The 15,752-nt window shown below is 44.8% G+C and overlaps 1 protein-coding gene across 1 annotated transcript in view; it reads right to left on the reverse strand.

Moving 5' to 3' along the window:
* Nucleotides 1–9,052, reverse strand: part of CDKAL1 (CDK5 regulatory subunit associated protein 1 like 1) — a 3,349,023-nt gene extending 3,339,971 nt beyond the window's left edge. The window contains exon 1 of the mRNA XM_069613575.1: nucleotides 8,906–9,052. The gene's annotated coding sequence lies outside the window, so the exon portion shown is untranslated. The remainder of the gene's footprint in view (nucleotides 1–8,905) is intronic.
* Nucleotides 9,053–15,752: the final 6,700 nt, after the last annotated feature.

The raw sequence follows: 15,752 nt of genomic DNA on the forward strand, positions 1-15,752 counted from the left end.
GGCCCCCTAAATGAGGGCCCACTACCATCACCCAGAAATACGGTAGCCAGTTGGAGAAAGGCAGCCCGCTGGTGGAAATGTAGGAGCACAATGGGTCCCCTTACTCCGGTCTGGGACAACCCTGACTTCTCCCCAGGAATCGCACCAAACCAATTCACGGAGTGGAGAGCCGGGGGCCTGGAGACCATAGCAAACTTCTACAAGAATGGTTGCCCACTAAACTTCGAGGAGTGCAAAGTAAAGTTCAAAATCCCGGAAACCGAAAGGTTCCAGTACACACAACTAAGGCACTGGTTGTCGAACGAGCAAGTCAGGAAGCACGGCAGCAGAGAGCTTTCGGCACTAGAGCACACTCTGTCAGCAAGCCCTCCCGAGAGGGAAAATCTCCACCCTGTACAAAATTCTGGACAGGACTGACCCCTCGATAAAAGAGCCCTACATGCTTAAATGGGAAGAAGACATTGGCAGACCGATTGCACCTGAAGAATGGCAGCACATCTGGTCCCGCGCACAAAAGAGCTTAAAGTGCGTTTAAAGTTTGCTACAGATAGTACCATACCCCCGAAATTCTAAACAAATGCAACGCAGCCATCCCTGCCCAGTGATGGAGGGGATGCCCGGACCGAGGAACCCTGTTCCATCTCTTTTGGACTTGTCCGAAAGCCACCCAGTTCTGGGAAAAGGTCCCGGATCAGATCAAGGGAATTACTGGGCTTTCCATACCCTGGGACCCAGGAATCGTGTTGCTGGGGGCGACCGGAGACGGCCAATTCCCCCCCCCCCCCCCCCCCCCCGACAGGCGCCCTGGCGGATCTCTGCTCCCACCTCCTCACTGCCGCTAAAATTTCCATCGCCAGACTCTGGAAAAACCCAGAAGGCCCGTCCACGCAAATGTGGCCGTCCAAATGCTGGGACATTGTGGCAGCCGAGAAAGTGACGGCTGTTAGACTTGGTAACAAGCCTAAATTTGAACGTACCTGGGCCCCCTTCCTAGACTTTGTGCAGCAATTCCCTGGTTTGGCGAGACAGCCCCTGACGCTGCGCTGGATGGAAGTCCAGGACTGAAAAGTGGGGAACAGAATTGAGGGCCGAGAAGTGGAACAGACCCTTGAGCACCCCCAAGTCACTACAGACTAAATAGACTGGAGTCACGAACCCAGTAGAGTCGCCACAGAAGGAACCCATCCTACACCCAGCTACATAGGGATTTTCGAAACCTTGACGCTTCACCAACGCGGAATAGAGCAGTCTCCCCCCCCCAACCCCGTCACTCCTGGACGACCCCGTCTCCCCCCCCCCCAGTTGTTACGTTGGACTTTAACTCCGATGAAATCTCATGATTGACGATATCTCAGTTATGTTGCTTGATGTTTTCTTTTGTTGCCTTTCTTCTCTTAAACATTATAACAAGTGTAAATTCAAGTAATGCTCGTAATATGTATAACTTGTTATGCCAAAACAAAAACAATGTTGGAAAAAAGTAGCAGAATTTTAAGAATAGTTTCCAGAGCTCAGAAAAGAGCCTTTATTAGAAGAGAAAATGCAGCTGTAGCTAAGCAACACAATTTCCCTGTCTAGGCCAGTAAGCTTCAAGAGACCAACGGATACCAGTTGTATGGAATTAGGGCAGTCTGGCAGAAAAGCATTACCTTCTGCAAGAGTGTCCCAAGGAGCTGTTTTTGAAGTTGCAGTGGAGTGAAGCAAACAGAACAACCTTGATAAATAGGTGGGCCAAGGTTAAAGAAACAAATTAACAATGAGTTTATCAACAAGATTCTGGAGAGCAATACCCTCTCCAGCAAAGTTTTGGCAGTTTCGAGGGGAGGCACAGTGCACACAAAAGACCCTGAGGAAGGATGATTATTCACAATTGGGCGACTCCCAAGTGGGGGGTACGAACTATAGCAGAGGAAAGTCAGAGACGCCGAGGTCAGCCATAGTCTATGGCAGGCTCTGAAATCATCCTCTGGCACATGATTCAGCTTCTGAGGGTGGGCGTCTGCTTGAAAAAGACCACAAGAAAGTAAGGACAAAATATTGAAGAAAAGCTTGCAAAGTCACTGGAGAGGAGACAGCCATGGATGAAGGACCTTGAGACAAGTTTGGTGATGTGGATGCAGAATCGGAGGCCCCTGGAACATCACAGACAGGGGAGATGCAACCAGGGCAGAGAACTAATATGATGTGCAGGGATAAAGGGCCTCTGCTCAGTTCAACACAGTCTTCAAAATCCTTGCACCAAAGGGACATCTGCTTCTGGATCTGGCGTGGTCAAGAGCTTCTGGGGGGTGACGGAACCAGGCCTTCAAGCAGGACATGTGGTCCAGTTGTCCCCACAGATCAGAGGGGCTCGAGTGCCACAATGGGTTTGGTCTAGTCATTCTTGAGGGGCAGGGCTTCGCCGCCAGATTCTTCACATTGTCAATGGATGTTGGTTCAGAGCTTCTGTCCTTCCTCGAGCGAGCAGCAAACCTTCCGAAAATACAGGTACAGCGTTCCAGCAGCAGACAAGGTGAGCAGGTAAGACGGGTCTACTTTATCTCCCTTGGGTGACAGAGTGAACACAACAACCAATAACACTCCAAGCATAATTCCAACAGAGCACTGGTCCGTCAGCGGCAGGCCATCCCTCCAAACACACCAACGCATTCTAGAAGGCTACCACACACAAAAGAAAGTGAAACCAAAGTATCCCAGACAGGCTGCCAGTCACAAATGGTTTTAGGCTGACTACAGTCCCCAGTCCTGGGATGCGGGCATCCAGTGGTCAAAGACGACCACCTCCTCTCACATACAGAAAGAGGGACAACAGCTAGTCATGTGACCGCTCCCGCCCCCCAGGTCTTCGAGGCCAACAAAAGACAACCTCTATTTAGGGGATCAGAAAGGACCCAGCCAGGTAAAATGGAGTCTCGCCAATCTAACCATATTACACAGATGAAAGACAACACCAGTTTATCTACATAAATAACAAAGAATGTGTACCTGCAACAGATCGCAATCTGGTGAAAGTCATACCTTTTTTTGATTTTTACTAAATAAGATTATGCAAGTAATTTGGTTTCTGAAAGGAGAGTCTGCTAAATCAGACCCCTCCTTCATAAAGCATAGTGTATACAAGTGCCCTTGCAGCACCAGTCTCCCAACAACTGCAGCACTAGTCTCCCCACAACTGCAGCACCGGCTCTTCATTGACACAGGGAAGGTTACAATGACATGTGTGCATTCCCAACAGCGGCTGTGATACAAAGTCACTGTATACAGAGGCTGTAGTTTAACGTCTGGAACTCTGATCCAAAATCTAATAATTGTTGCCTCATCCATCTGGTGGCATGCAAATGTTGAATAATAAGTTATACCTGGTAATGGTATGGCAGCATATAAGTGTACACAATTAACGCCACACCAATTTTAGATCATACAAGTGTCAACCCTGTGAGCCAAGGCCAACTATGTGAGGGCATGTGTATTCATGGCCATCTTGGGTCTGCATTGCTCCCAGTGAGACAACAGGCAGGATGCGGTATTCCTTTGATTCCCAATGCCTGCCCTCGAGCCATAGGAGCGCTCACTAGCAGATCTCCTATGAACCCTGCTTAAAGGGGCACTCATAGGAACGTGGCATATATTTTGCCGAAAAAGGAGAAAACTGCATTTAGCCATGTTGGGCCTAAAAAAAGTTCTTACAAATAAAAATAAAAACGCAGGGCATCAAAAACATGCCGCGATAAATGCCAAACCGAAACAGCAGTATTTAATTTGCATCTGTCACATATCATAAGGCTCTTTCAAATAAAGAAAAATCCACTTACTGATTGGGCTTTGCATGCGATTGAACAAGCCAAGAAAAATTAAAGGCTTATTCTACATGGGAAGTGTGGCATTTGTAAACACAGAATGTCATTGGTAAAAAAAAATACTAATAAATAAAAAAATACCGTCCTTTCTTCCTCCAGGAAGATTTGGCAAAGGTACCCAACATATTGTTGACCAGTAGTCTGTACGATGTGGAACTCTTAAAAGGAGTAGGTACAGTCAAAATTAAAGTCAGGGGCTATTTTGCCACGAATTAGACAGTATCCCATGTCAAGAGAAGCAGAGGAAGGTATTTATGATTCCATTTCTGCTTGGGTGAAACAAGGGATATTAGTGCCACCAGAATCCCCAAGAAACACAGCGGTGTACCCAGTGAGAAAATGAACGGGGGAAGGGGGGGCTTGGGTTGTGAAAATGTATTCCGGATTTACGCCCCCTAAACAATAATGTTGAAGCAGAAATCCCATTGTCCCAAATCCAGCCACCATATTATGCAATATTCCATCCAAAGCTAAATATTTCACAGTGATTGATTTAAAGAACACCTTTTTAAATCCCCTCCATGAGCCGCCACAGGACTTGACTTGTTTTTCCTATCAAGGAAAAGTGGAAACATACAAGATTACCTCACTGTGAGTCCCCCTCAATGTTCAACGGAGTACTCCAGATGGACCTCAGGAATGTACACCTTGACAGTATAGCGATACAATATGTATATCATATTTTGGTGTGCAGCGATACAGAAGAAGCGTTCAGAAAAGACTCAATACAGTTGATGACAGTTTTGGCAGAGGAGGGGTACAAAGCAGAAAGAAAAATTACAATATTGCCAGGAAGAAGTACTGTACATAGGTCACTTATCTCAAGAAGTAAGAAAAGTGACCCCCTGAGAGAGCAGATGCGATCATGAAAACAGCCATACCAAAAACGGTGAGGGAAATGCAACATTTTCTGAGTCTCTACAATTATTGCATACAATGACGCATCTAGTATTATAAAAAGCTACAACTAAACGAAGATAGTGTGATCTTGCATGAGTGTTTATTCTCCATGCTTTACTTCTTGAGATTAAAGCATTATTTTACCAATCTCCTTGGAGTCTGTCCGCTCATCCGGTCTGAAGTATGTTCTTGGTAATTCCACCTGACACAAAAAAGCTTCAAGGTGCTAGAGCACAAAGTGATTATCTACCCCATATCCACGTAAAAGGAAGCCCTATTACACCTCCAGGATAAACATTATTTTATCCCCCAGACCGTGCAATTACATGGGATGCTTATTATGCTGATTATTCTGCAAACCAGATGGGGAGTGCTGCACATGACCTGGAGTGTGGCTGAGCACATAAGACGGGCGTGTGGCCTGAGGGGGGGTGTGACTAAAATATTGATTCCCAAGTTACGCTACACAGAGGAGGGTAATAATAGGTTTGCAGTCAAAGATTTGACCAAAGGGGCGAATGTCAAGAGACAGATGAATATGTCATTAATGGCAGCTGCCCCTTGCCCGCCCCAATATCATGAAGGAGAGGAACACTATGCACTAAGGCGACCAGCCTGATCCCGGATCAATATAGGAAGAGATGGACCTGATGTAATGAAGGTGGCAAGAGTAAGAAAACCGGCTGTTAAACCGACATATGCGCATGCAATAGACACGAAGCAAATAGGTGCTCACCGTGAAGAAACGCAGACATTAGGTCAAATGTGCATTTAGAGAGGAAGAATATTGCCTGCACCACAAAGACCTATGAAGAATATAACAAAAGCAATGTACAAGCTGAAAAACAACACATGATATACGTAGTTTACAAACGTAGAAACACAAAAGAAAAAGGCTGCCATCTTTGTTAAAATGGAAGTCATAACACGCATTAAAATGAATATAGGTCTCAAAGCCTTGTGAAAAAAGGAAGCCACTGAAGCACAGATTCATGCGGAGCGCAGGCAGTGGCTGTGAAGCCCCTCTTCGAGATTATGGAACAAATAAGGGAGAGCTTCAACGGTCCAGAAGAGAACATGAGATAAGGATTCCCAAAGTGGCAAACATATTTCTCTTAGATTAATTGAAGAACAACCAGCCTTTGAATGCCAGGTGCTGACTGATTAAACATAGTAAAGAAAGGGTCAACCAAGTCACTAGTGGTTGGAAAAGTAATAACATTTGCATTCATAGTAGAAAAAATCTCAAATAACACAGGACAGAAGATTTCAGAACATGGTCTTATCACACGTGACTCATAATTCAAAACCAGAGTCCATTCATTAGGGCAAGACACGACCCAGCACCTGCCTCGATTCCCCACATGTGCTTAGAATCAAGGCACCTAGCAAGGTCACAAAAGGAATATTTTGTCTCACGGCTTAGGGATAGGGGAAAGCATCTCATTTAATTGGAAGAACGCAGGTCTTGGACTTCTCACCACTTACTCCCATTTCAGTTCATGTGCTGATGGCTGGTCATTGCCAAGGTTGTTGAGCAAGGTATGAAACAATGAGAATTCTTAATGTTATGCCACCCAGTACATGTTGCAGTAACTAATAGTCACATTTCAAAATCGCATATACTCTCTACTGACAACTTAGAGGGAGTCCCAGGTGGTGCCATCAATTGAAGGACTAACCCATATATTTTCTATATGTAGACAATTCCCTTATCCAAGCCCCGTATACCATAGGTTTTTGTAACCAATATTGCAATGTAACGTCAATGATTACGTATTTCCTGTTATTAAGCTGTTGTCATGCTTGAGAAAGTTGAGAGCTCAGAACTATTTTATTTGTATGCTGTCCCTGCTTTACGTGGAGGGTTGGTGTTGTCTTCGACTCCACTCTCTTTCTCTCCTCACATCTCAGAAGTCCCACTACCAGCTACAACTCCTCAAAGGGACTCTTCACGTTCTCACTTTTCCCCAGAAGCTCACCGTTTCCAGATCCCTGGTTCTCTTTGGGCTGGACTACTGCAACAGCCTCTTTCTCAATCTGCCTTCCTCTACACTGCCCCCTCCCCCCCTGCAACTAATCAAGAACAGGACTGCGAGACTTATCCTTGGCCTCAAGCCTAGGGACCGTATCGCTCCAGCACTGAAATCTCTCCATTGGCTCCCAGTTCCTGCAAGGATCAAGACCCTTTGCATTATCCACAAGGCTTTCTGGGGCCGGGGCCCGCACTACATTCAACGCTCTCTTCCAAAATACCTTACTTCTCAAGTCCTTCGCTCAGCTACCTCCAACTCTCTAAGGTTTAGACGCTTCGCCAGGCAAAGAGTGGGGGTGGGGGGGAGATCTCTCTCCTCTGCAGGTTCCTCCCTCTGGAATGGCCTCCCTGCCCCCCTCAAACTTGAGCCAGACCACCAGACGTTCCGGGAGCAGCCCTTACTCTCTGCTTTCTCCTGCTCCCTCCCATGCTGACCTACTGACTGTTTGCTTGGCTACCCTCAGAGTCTCACTGGGTACCAGGCTCTTTCTTGATCAGTCACCCTTGCACTGCCCCTGGGCCTACCATGCACCTGGGGGCTGTAACTGTAACCCTACAGCCCCTTGTTCTCCTTGCACTACCCAGAGCCACGCTGCCCTGGCTGCACTTACTCAGAGCATTGCTGCCCTGTTTTCCCCTCCCCTCTCCCTTGCACTTCCCCCCTCCCTTTCCCCTTGCACTTCTCATTCTCACACGCTCTGAATGACAAGGCCTAGTAAGATAGTTTGTATTTTCCTCCCTCCGTTGTCTTGTCAAGCCTAGAAAGACTGGTGTACAGGCGTGTTATAATTACTTATTATAGCATAGATCAATAAAGCAGGGTTTTGCCATTTACTTTGACTATTTCATTTATTGGGTGCAAGACTTCCCAGCCTATCTGTTCCGCTGAGACTGGGCGTCTCTGTCTACCTTTATAGTATAACTTTGTATTGTCATAACTGCAGTCCAATCAAGATGAGGGAGCACCAAAAAAATTACATTTATACTCGGTTTACTTAAACCAGCAATATTAATGTTCACCTGGATGGTGATAAATATGCTAATACTAACCTACAATCTCTAGCAATATGAATTGGGGTATATTATATATGAACACACACTATAGGTATGCTTTCTATCCGTATGGTGGGGTAGTGACAGAGTTTGGAATATGTAAGGTAACTGATAGGATGTGCTCCACCGACAGCAAAACAAATCTCAGGGTTTTTGGTTTTGAAATGTGGGCATGTATGTCATGTGGGTGTCGCTAGGCAGTAACATAACATCACCATGCATCACATAGTACACTGGGCCTAGGAGGACGATGACAAGTTTGAGTGAGAAACAACATTCGTTTTCAGGCTTTACTATCCAGTATTACCACTTTGCTAGCTAAACTTAGTGAGGCGCCCAGCTATGTCAATCCAGTCATACGCCTAAACACAAACAATAAAAAGAAATGCAACTTAAAAAAAACACAAAAGATAGTTTTCCCTAAAGTTCATCATTGTCACGCTTTTAACTGCCATAATTATTCTCACCATAAACTGTGCCTCCTTGACCTACCTTCCTCCCCCACGCCACGACAATCCTGCCCACGGGACCTTATGCTTTAAATATGCCACTGGTTTACACACTGTATAGAACACAGACTCCTATATTCGCCCCAGGAAACCATATGGCCCATAATTAACGAAGACGAACAATTGATTATCTTGGGTCGAACATGTCACCTAGTTGCCATAACCTTGCACACCAGAGTCCGTTTGGACTTGGGGCGCTCAAGTGCAAAGAGCCGGCCAGCGCCACATGGGCTTCTCGAGCTTGGGCAATGGCAGAAAAGTGACAGGGCGGCGCGGGAAGGAGGGTGCCTGCGCTGTGACAGATGGGTTGCTGCAGCACCAGACCAGCTCCTAAGACTACGTTAAGAAATAGCTGACTTACAATACAGCACGTGGCCGTTCCAACACTCCTAGACGCAGTCACTCTTCTGCCTTACCCTACCCGGGCTCACTCCGCAGAAGTTTGCCCAAATCCAACCGCGAATGAAAACAACACTCCACGTGAACAGCGTAAACAGCCCCCTGTCTCGCTGGATGTCAGGCTCGTAGTCCCTCCCTCGGCGTCCCTTTACCTTTGGCGGACGGGCAGATTTCTCCGGTGTTACAGCTCTGTCGCAATGCTTCTGTTGCAGACCCTCCACTCCAGTTACTTCTCGCGCACTTCAGGAACCACCATCACTTGCTCTGGCTGGCCCCGCCCCCTTACGGCAACGTTACGTACAGTGCAGCGCAAGGACCAAAATATGTTCGTCACACAAACGAGTTTGCGTTCTCTTTACTGTGAAGGAAGCAGCAGTTGCTGAGTTGGTGGTGCAGTCGTTTTCGGATAGCTTCAACTCTCTAAACTGACAATGCTTTTATGATACATACCACGCTTCTCTACTATCGAAAGCATTTCCCCAAGGCTATTACTGTAACCATTTTTCATTCCGCATAGTTCTATCACGTTTTAGTTGCGTAGGAGAAGCTACAGGTGCCTTCACTACTTTTTTTAGTTTACATTTATTTATTTAATGAAAGCAAAAACCGGGACTGGCTACGTTTAATTGTGATTTATAGGGATTTGACACTTAAATGGACTAAAGACACGGAGAGATAAACGTTTTGGTAATTTGGCGAAGTCAGGATTACAATCCAGTTTTCCTTGTTCCAAAGTCTTCACGTGAGCCTACACTTGTTTCCACAAATTTAAATTGTCATAGCAAACAAACTCAAAACCCACACCTCCCACCCTGACCAACATCATCATCGTCATCATCATTTGTATAGCACCTTTCACCATGGGCGTAATTTTAGGGGAGGACAGGGGTATTTGTCCCCCCAACTTTCATGGCACACCATTTTGTCCCCATTCATTTGATTGGGGGCACCTTTTCTTCAGATGGCATGTCCCCCCAAACTTTTTCAGCAAAGTTACACCACTGCCTTTCACCATTGGTATGGTACCAACAGGCTCTACCTTGAACGCCCTTGGGGGACCAGACTACAGATATGGGAAAGTTGGTCAGAGGAGTTTAGAATGTGTGAGTGCATTTTAGCCAAAGCAAGCTTGGATAGGGGTGGCCAGGTCCCTACTACCTAATATATTCCCAAATAGAGGTCCTTTTTTTGTTATTGTGCATCTAGTTTAATTACAAAACATTAAGCACATATCTTAATCACAATATATGTATGTAGCATTGGGTAAAAATCATTGGCACAACTTACCTTGTTAAATCTGATGGCAGATGTATTTATGCATACCTCTCAATTCTCCCACGTGTAGGGCGTCACCGGCCTTGGACATATTTACACCCTCCCTCCACAACACTGTCTTCTGTAGAATTAAATGGTCCCACCTTCAAAGGAAGGCTTTTCCCAAAATTAAAAAATGCATTAGTGCCCATTGACTTTAATGTGATCACAGCTGTACACCCGTCAAGCACCCCAGATTTCACCCGTTATGGTGAGTCAATAGGTTTAGAGGTATGAATACATCGTTCAGCTATTTTTGTTATCTTTCAGAGACCCATGCCCAGGACATCTGGCCACAACCCAAATACAGTAGTCCATCATTTGCTTGACTTTCCTGTGAAAGAATCATGATTTACCAATGGTGTGTCATCATGAAGTCATGTGACAATTTCGACTATTATTTGCTGTCTATAAATGGTATTTTTTTACTATTTATAAAGCACCGCCAGTGCATTTCGGGGCTGCCTATATTACCAGTATCCTTCGAATGCAGGAACTACCTGCCCATACCCCCGCAATTCCAACGCCCCTGGTGGTCTGTGCCCAGCACCCACCCCAGATGCTTTGGCACTGGGTCCTGTCATCATTGTACCCATTCCCCTTCACTCGTTTCTCATCCCACCATGGCATGGGTGTAATTTTATAACGGGACAAAGTTGGTTGTCCCCCAGAACTTTGTAGAACTGTAAATGGTCCCCCTTTATCATTTCTGCATTTGCAAGTTAGAACTTTAGTCATAATCGGATCTCTGTCCTGCTCCCAGCGGGGCCGCCTGGCAGTGGCATAATCGGATCTCTATCGTGCTCCCAGCGGGGCCGCCTGGCAGTGGCAGCACTGTATCCAGGGCATAAGAGAGGCGAGAAGTGAAACAAAAGTATCACTTCTAAAAAGTTTCATCTCCTACTGGGTGTTCAAGCCTACGGCGGTAAACCCTTGTGTTGCATGGGTCAAATGGGGGAAATGTACACCTCCAAAGACTGCTAGGGAGACACAATCATGGCTGCAATTGACAGCCCATCTCAATTCATACATAACATTCTGAAAACAGAGGTTTTCCTAATGATCTATAATCCCAGACCATTTGACATAACTACTTAAAAATACAGTTTATTTCTATCAAGCGTACCTTCATGTGCTTTTACTGTTCTTGGATTTGTCATTACTGTGCTTGGCGCCTGTAGCCCATTCATTTTGAAATGTGTGATTTACAGGGGAATTGCTTTCTAATTGTTCTTTCCATGTTTCTTTGAGCCATCGGAAACACATAATCATAACCCGGTCCCCTAGCATATGGTAACATTGTTTTACATAATTTGCAAGAAAGGAAAAGTTGCCCAGAAAACGGTACATTAAGAGACATTCCCGTATAGCCAAAATAGGGATATGTAGGTTCTAGAAATAGAGTAGAATTGCTGATTGCTTTATGGTGCTCTCCTGGCTAATTAAGCTCTTGCAGCAGCGGTTTCCTCATTTAAATGATGGGTGCATCTTGGTATCATTGGCGTTCTGGACATCACATATCAGATATTTTATATTGAAGTGCCCCTTATTATAGATAAAATAAGGAGCCGGTTGCTAAAATACTCAGTGGGCATTTTTTAGCAGCATTTTGGAAACTTTGCAGCATATTAGAAAAAGACAAGTTTTTAAAGTTTTGTTGCAAAAACGAAATCACTTTATGCTGAGTTATCTTCATAATATGATCATAAACCTTGTTAACAGTACATTGAAAACTACACAAGATTTCCATGTTGGGCGGCTTTGAATGGTTCACAATGTTTGCTAGTGACTTAGCAGCTCACCCCTCAAATGAACATGGTGAGTTCTGTAAGGAACTCATGGTGGCAACAGTAAAGACAGACACAAGTGATCGCATTTCAAGGGTGTTTGTAAAACTATATGCATGGGTGAGAAAAACACCTAATCTAAACCTAAAGCTAAAATGGGAGCAAGCTACAACCATCAAATAATAATAAGGCAGTCCTAGTAGTGTCTTGTCAAATAAAAAGAGCCTATACTAACAAAACCTATTGCCAATTATTACCACTAAGTTAAAAAAGAGTGTGGGATAATGTTCACCAGAAAAGAAAGAAGTGTTCACAAAATGATAAGTCAGGATGGTATGGCTGGGTCTCCTTTCCCCATGTTTTAAGCACAGGCCAAGGCGAAACTCCTGAGCACAGCACACTCCCGGGTCACTCCAGCACAAGGCCCCCAATTCCATTCAACGATATCAGAACCTTCAAGGGCTAAGTCACTTTCCACAAAGTCTCTTGCATTAGAAGGCCTGCTGGATCAAAAACAACAAACAAAAGTTCCTTCGATGATCTTGCACATTAGGTGACTGCTTTTTGCCCCTTGGATCTCCCTCTGCCGAGCTTCTATCCTTCTTGCAGCATGGGCCTCCCTCTGCCGGGTTCACTATGGCCTTTCACTCTGAATAGCAATACTTCTCTTAACTTTTCCTCTGGCATCCCTCCGTCGGGTTCACATAGCCATCTTTAACATAGCTCATGATTTGCTTCATCTCATCAGAAAGCATGGTTTCCCCTTTCCCAGTTTTCTGTTGGCAATGGGTCAGAGACTTTCGATTGTACAAGGGATTTGACCCTTGTAGGACCACTCCGACACCTCATGCTGACCTTTCCTAGCGCCTTCTTGCACTTTCAACACAAAACCAAAGGGGCCAGTGAGAGCACTGAGTGAGCACTCCTGCAGCACCTAGAAACAAGCTTTTTTTCTTAGGTGGGTAATGTAAGGAACTCATGGTGGCAACAGTAAAGACAGACACAAGTGATCACAGTTCAAGGATGTTTATTAAACTGTATGCAGGTTGGAAAAACACCTAATCTAAACATAAATCTAAGATGGTGTATTGCTCTCCTCTAAAAAGTGCACGGAACTACCATGAATCACCAGTGCAATTATAGAGCAAATACTTCAACCCAAAAACAGACACAATAATTCACAGCCACGCACACTTTAGAAGATAATCAGCTCTTTACGGCTATTTATTCAAAGCTTACAGGTACATAGAAATAACTCGTACAACTCACATGGGCATAGATCACAGAAAACATAAAGAAGTCAAAGAAAGAAATACATCACCGTGGGCGTAGTTTAATGGAACTTCATCTCGCCAGAAGCGGCTGAAAGACCCCGATAACAGCCAGGCCAAGAGCACAACAACCCACAGGAGTGTCGGACCGAAGCGTCCCCCCTCCGACTGAAGTCTTTGTGCTTATCCCGTCTGACCGCTAAGGGCTTCCGCATATATGCCCTCCTCAACAAGGGGTGGCACCTTCTCGAACCTTCTGGCAATGCGCTTGCGCATTGATGGGTGACCGTTGGTTGCCAGCTGAATCAACCGACAGTAACCTCAAGGAGCAAAGCACTTCTCTCTCCTAAACGCCCCGGGAAACAATTCCATAACTCATCTCAAAACCTTGGCACAGGCCGAGCAAACCCAAAACAAACTTCGCTATCAGGTACCAGCCGGCACCTGCGGATCTTAGCTTTCCCAGCGCCGTGTCCTTGGCTGGGAATGCCTGCATTCCAAGCCCATCAGCAAATAACGTTGAAAACATGTTGTTTCGCAAAGCAAGTGTAGCTTTCCACTGAGGCATGGATAAATATCCATCATGGCTCTGAGTTCCCCCAGAATGCACTGCGCACCAGCGCCATGTTTTAGCTCAACCATCACAATCCACCCTTGGATATTTACTTTCCATAGCCCAGTGGCAAAAGAGGCGGTCTTTAAAACCGACGAAATGTTAATACAACAAGCTATTGTGATAGCTAATATAATACAAATGCAAGCAAAAGCATAACGCAGTGTACCTTCAATATCAGGAACCCAATGAAAATAACCAATCCCACCAGAAACAACACATCCCTTCAACTGCGTTCCAACCTAAATTATGTTTCAGCAATAGATAATCAACAGCAGCTCTGTTTTGCAGTAAAACTCTTAACCACTAAACACACTAATTTTATCAAAGATTTGTAACCCCACAGCAGCTAAACCCGAAACACCCACTAATGAAAGGGTTAATGCTTAAACCTCAGCTTCTGATAGCAAATGTACATGTTAATCACAGTCAGGAAATAATCCCATACATTCAAAAGTTGACCTTTTACCTCGAGTTATCACTGAGTGTAAGGGAAACATCATTAGTTCTAATCAAGTCAAAGCACATGTTACCACATGGAAAGAGCCATCCTGTTTCAAAGTTACCCATCTCTAATTAGAGCTCACACACTTGGCAGCATTACTACAAATCAAAGGCCTCAATCGCACAGTTAACTCTGGTGTGCGCATTCCTTTTATCTCAAAATATATTATGCTCCTGCTCGCCCAACCCTGCTGCCCAAACAATTCATGAATCATTTTCTGGCTACATGCAATGTAGTAATTTTGGAAAAGGCAAAATATAAACATATCTGGTTAAAGCAATTCATTTGGAAGGGCAAAACATTTCATTTCTCTTTTCACATATTAATCTCAAAATGCATTTAAGAATCAGGTTTCAACATGTTGGCATTCAAGTGCTGTTTCACACAGCTGTTTGTGGTGCATAATGTCACAGTCCACAACTCATTGTCCACAGTCCGTTAGACAAGAAAGGCAAAACATATCAATAATATTATTACAACCGTCGACTGAATCATTTGAATGTGCAGCATCAAATGTTTGACAATATGCCAAGTCCGCACCGTGACAGTTCAGCAAAAGTTATTACTTTGTTGGACACTTCTCACAGGTTGCCGAACAAATGTTTTCACTTTTCACGCACGTTAGCAGCCTTGAGTGCGGTGCAGGACAGGTTCAAAGTTGAAATAGCATGTCGCAGTGGCTCGCTTTCTCTGAGAATGCGTCTGCTTGACTGATCAGTGTTACCCGGCAATTGCACACGTCTACCCCTTAATCTACTTTCTTGGTTATTTGCCTAGGCAAAATACAAACAGAAAGGTTAAGATTTCATCAAAAGGTACACTATCAGTGTTATCCACATTAGGATGTCATCAAAACTTCAATATCAACGTTGTCCACCCCTTTACTTAACACCACCCTTCTGCATGTTACTGGGGGCTTATTTGCACTCAACCATACGGGGTGTAACTGCCTACTCACAAACTCATTTGTGCAATGCGATCATAGTTGGTCAATGGTACCTCAGACTGATCTGTGATTTTACAAAAGCCATATAATAAGTACCCAAGTCGCACTTCTCAACGGTCGTTTTCACCAAAGCAATCACGAATGCCAGGCACCAACTTGCTTCCAGTATTTCATGATCTTGATTTAGATTGCCCTGCTGGCATCACTCCATTTTTCATAGGTAACGTCTTTTCGTCCAATACTGCCTGCAGTTGCACAAGCAGCCTTGTTTATTTTCAAGCCTCTGGTTTTCCACTTGTCATTTTCCCAAAGGGTGTTTGTGGGCCACCCTTTTGAGAGCGATAGTTTGAGTCAGTTCCTTTATTTGCTTCGACAAATCATTCATTCTTGCACTAAGCCGGGAGGCTTATGGATCATGGCTAATGTGCAGTGTTCATGTTATACTCCAAAGCCTCGCTCTGCATGTTGTCTCTTGCAAAACGGCTATCTTTGTCAGTTTGCTTCCATCTGGAACACCATAATGTCTTTGTCAGTTACTCCAGCCGTGGCAATGTAACTTGCAT

This window comes from Ambystoma mexicanum, chromosome 5p (genome assembly GCF_040938575.1).
Source record: "Ambystoma mexicanum isolate Mex_15411 chromosome 5p, UKY_AmexF1_1, whole genome shotgun sequence".
NCBI classification, from domain to species: Eukaryota; Metazoa; Chordata; class Amphibia; order Caudata; family Ambystomatidae; genus Ambystoma; species Ambystoma mexicanum.